The following is a 4645-nucleotide window of genomic DNA, read 5'->3' on the forward strand; positions in this document are numbered from 1 at the left end:
ATGTCCTACCAGAGGCGGAGACACAAGAGGGGAGTGCTCTGTCTGTGTTTCTTACTTCCAACAGGATTCTGTTTGAGAAGACTTGATGTCAAGCACTCAATGCAATTGGCTCAGCTGACTCAGGCAGCTGGGACGAAGTTAGTATGTGCTGCTTCTTCGACCTGAGCCAGCACACCCCAGAATGCTGAGCAAGACTAAACCCAGGGGATTGAGAGGAACCTCCCCCGTCATCTCCCTCCTCCCCTCCCCCCCCCCCCCCCCCACCACCACACACACACACCTGTCTTGGTTGATGAGGCTCTAAGCACGGAAAAGACTGAAAGACTCCTGACTTCTGGGGCAGCTTAGTTGCTGGCTTCCTCAGGGTCGCTTGCATGTTCTTTTCACCTCTGATCCAGTGATCTCCTCTGCACTTTCTGTAATAACTTCCCCAGGATTGCCTGCAAAAACACTGAACTTTTTCCTGAAGGTCAGCTCTAATGACGCTTCCTCCACAAGGCCTTTCTTCATCCAACTGTCAGCTTTCTCTTCATTCTGCAAAGTAGAGGGCACTGTGCCAGATTGATTGAATTCCACATCCTATTGTCCACAGCAATACCCTTGAGTATCACAGCATTTATCATAATGGAGCAAGAACATCCCACACATTCTCTCTTAGTTTTTAAACCTAGCATTGATTGACCAAAGCCAATTTAACCTAGCATTTCAAATGAAGCATGACATTAGCTTTAAGCTGAGTTGCTAAGGGATGACCTCATTATAATCTCAAAATCCAAAACCTCATATTAACCAGCTTGACTCATTGTAAATTTTGTTCCCTTAAGAGAGAGAATCATCACTAAGACTCAGGCATGTACTCAGTATTTAGGGAGTGAACAATAAGAAGAATTACATGACAATCACTTTGTAAAAGTATAGTGTCTTCCAATCCTAAAAAAAAAAAAAAAAAAAGTTCAGGTCCCACGATGATGTGAATATACTTGGCAAGGATATGAAGCAGCTGAAACTCTTATGAGTGCTGGTTAGAGTGGAAATTGGAACTTTTTTACTTTGGAAGTAACTTTATACTTTGGACTTCAGCACTAACTACTGAAGCTGAACATACATATGTCATGGCCTAGCAGTTCTTTTCCTAGCTATCTTCACTACAAAGTGTGTACATATGCACTAGAAGATATGTAAAAGGATACTCACAGCAGTATTATTTTTAACAGCCCCAAATTGGAAACAACTCAAATGTCCATCAGTAGCAAAATGAATAAGCAAATTATGGTATATTTATAAATTATACTACTATTCAATGAAAAGAATGAATAAATAATGCTACATACAACGGCATGAATAAATCTCACAAATATAATGTTGAACGGAAGAACCTGGAAACAAAGAAAAAAAAATACTGTGTGACTCCATTCATACAAAGTTCAAAAACAGGAAAATCTAATCTGTGGTTAACTTCAGATTCAGGTTACTTAAGGAAGTGAGAGTAACTGGGAGTCACTTACTATAATGCTTTTTTTCTTGGTATACATATATTACATGTCCACACTTATATTGGCTTTGAAAAAAATTCATTATGCTATAAACTTGTGATGCACTTTTCTGAACGTGTGTCATACTTCAAAATACAGCTAAAATTTTAATGGTTTCCAAGGATAGGGGTTTATTTTACTCCAAAAAGATTAGAGGTAAGAAGTAGTGAACCAGAATGGTTTCTCACCAATGGCGTTGAGAAAGAATCCAAGCTTCTGTCATTATGCTCCTTCATGCTCAGCATGTGAAATTTATCCTCAAGGTTGCAAGTTGCCTGTGACACTTCTAGGCATTGTATCTGCATTAGGGGAAGGCAGAAGGCAGAAGGCCAGAAGCCAAAGAACATACCAACCAAGTCTAAGTCTGCAGAATTGTGGATACTTTTTTTTTTTAACTCATTTCTATAGTTTTCAGAAGTTCCACAATCATATGGATTAATGTTATTTTTAAAAGAAAGCTTGGCTTATTGGATGAGAATAAAGTAAAATCATGTTCTGATTTTGACTTCAAGCCCTCTAAAGGTAATTCACAGGGTTTCCCATTGGGCAGAATGATTGTAGAATCCCTTCTATGTCCATAGGGGCAGAAAAGTAGCCTTGCACTTACTCTTGGGAGGGTGCAGAACAATGTATTGCTCCTTGATAGATATTATACGGTGCATACAAAGACCTTGTGTGGGGGCCCCTAAATGCTATTCTTTGGGAGCAGAGGTGTTTCTGACCTGAAATGACTTGGGGAAAATGGCAGCGTCCCACACAGCCAGGGATTGGTGTGTAGGAGTCTGCCGCTGCTGTTCAACACTCGGATGCATATTTTATCCATTTTCTGGAGCTCTGCAGGGTAGAACTTAGCTCAGAATAATTAAGGAGAAATGCAAATCAAGAAATAAGCTTGGTTATAGTTTAATTCACTGAAAGAAGACAAAAGTAAAAAGCAGGATAAATTATTTTCAGCAGAGTTGATTTCCTGAAAGATACGATTGATCACCATTTTTTTTCCCTAAGAAAACCACCTTTGAAATAGCTTGTGCTTTGGATGAGTCTAGCTTATTCGTCCACTCTGAATGATAACCCTTGACCCGGAGGCTTCAATCCTTCACTCACCTTCAGTCATTACTTCCTGAGACAACTTGCTTTACCAACAAACTCCATGGGAGCTTCTGCTTGAAGGATGCAAACTTTTCTCCCTCTGCCTTAAGGTCCAAAAACCATTTGGAGATAGTCCTCCAATTTTCCAGTGAGGAGAAGTGGGAAGTTGATGCATGGTGGTTCTGAATTATGAGAAGGGAAATTGTGTTAAGGAACCAAAAACTTATATGATTTTCAGACTTTATTTTCAAAAATATTTATTTACTGCCCACTTTGTATGAATGTAGGCTAAAACCTGGGGTATTCAGAGAAAATCTGTCCCACTATAAAAGCCCTCCACAGCACACCTCTCCTTCCCTCCCACATAACTATATTGATCTTTGAACCCCTCTAAGGCATCAGGCTATTTCTCACCTCCTCATCTTTACTCTACATCAGGAACACTCTTCTCTTCCCTCCTCCTGCCCCAGAGCCCACACCCCTCAATTTGGCCAACTTTTACTCAATCACCAGGTCTTAGTTTCCACATTTCTTCTAAGAAAGCCCACCTAAGGCCTTCCAAGTTCCTCTGCCTAAAATTTCATTTAGAACTTCCTTCTACTGAGTAAACTTAAAAGGGAACAAGGAGACAAAAACAGTACATCATTTATGACTCTGTCTCAGGAGGCTTGCTTATTCAACACACTAGTGACATAAGGCTAACATTTCTTATTGTTTGGTCACAGCAAACAGATAGATATGTCCTCTCCCTAGTCTATGATCTAATGATTCTTCTGGCCTATATGCTGATTACCAATATCTATGTTCCTGTCTTGGTCTCCTTGAAAGGAGGGATTACGTCTTACTCATCTTGGTTCCCAGCAGGAATCAGCATGGTGTCCTGACACGGAAGATGTTAAAAAATACATCTAAACTGAATACTGTTAAATGTAATTACACTGAATTGACTCTAAATTAAACTAGGTACCATGAAGGAGTTTCTATTCAATCTTCCCAGCTGGGTTTTTAAAAGGTGATAAGAGTTCATAGTAAATATGGAAATAATGCATACTTTCTCATGACAGATCCATGGAAAACTCTAGGCCAAATAGTGAAGTTGTGCCTTTAAAACCAAAGCATTTTTATAGAAACAAAAACTTGGAAGTCGATGAATATCTATCAATAACAAACTAGCTTAAGATTCATTTTTCCAGGGGCACCTGGGTGGCATAGTCAGTTAAGCGTCCAACTTCTGATTTTGGCTCAGGTCGTGATCTCATGGTCATGAAATGGAGCCCCAGGTCAGGCTCTGCGCTGAACTGTCTTTCTCTTTGAATCTCGTTCTGCCCCTTCCCTGCTCACTTGCTCTCTCTCTAAAAATAAAAAAATAAAAAGATTTCTCTTTCCAGTGGACTATAATTGGACATTAAAATACTGATGTGAATCTGTTGATGTCAGAAGATAGAGCTTTAAGTGACAAAAGCAGGTTATGTAACAGTAATTTTAGTTGCATTTAAAAAATGTGTGTGGGGGGCACTTGGGTGGCTCAGTCTGATAAGCATCCGACTTTGGCTCAGGTCATGACCTCTAGGTTCATGAGTTTGAGCCTCACGTCAGGGTCTGTGCTGACAGCTCAGAGCCTGGAGCCTGCTTCAGATTCTATGTCTCTCTCTCTCTCTCTGCCCCTCCCTGCTTGCATTCTGTCTCTCTTTCTCTCTCAAAAATAAATAAAATGTTAAAAATCAAAAAAAAAAAAAAATTTGTGTGTGCATGTGTCCAAAGAAAAAGAGAAAAGCCTATGAGGATACATACCAAATGTTAAATTGCTTCTGAGTGGTGACATTAAGGATAATTTATCTTTTGTTCTAAATACTTTTCCTGAGTGTTTGCAACGAGTAAAAACAGGAAAATATTAAACTTGCATTGGAGACACAGTGGTCATGGATAGCATAACTACATGCCAAGTTGTGTGTGAGGCCCATGTGCTATTCTGAGGGCCACACTTAGTTCTTTCACTGTAAGAGTCCCTGCGGTACAGCTCAATT

General features: G+C 39.8%; 1 long non-coding RNA gene across 1 annotated transcript; it reads right to left on the reverse strand.

The window, feature by feature from the left end:
- Positions 1-273: 273 nt before the first annotated feature.
- LOC131511855 (uncharacterized) lies at positions 274-2975 on the reverse strand. Its single transcript, XR_009261792.1, has 3 exons — positions 2637-2975; positions 1721-1831; positions 274-534 (listed from the first exon to the last, which is right to left on the reverse strand). It is a non-coding gene; the product is annotated as an uncharacterized LOC131511855 (long non-coding RNA).
- Between the last annotated feature and the right edge of the window lie 1670 nt (positions 2976-4645).

This window comes from Neofelis nebulosa, chromosome 1 (assembly GCF_028018385.1).
Source record: "Neofelis nebulosa isolate mNeoNeb1 chromosome 1, mNeoNeb1.pri, whole genome shotgun sequence".
In the NCBI taxonomy this organism is placed as follows: domain Eukaryota; kingdom Metazoa; phylum Chordata; class Mammalia; order Carnivora; family Felidae; genus Neofelis; species Neofelis nebulosa.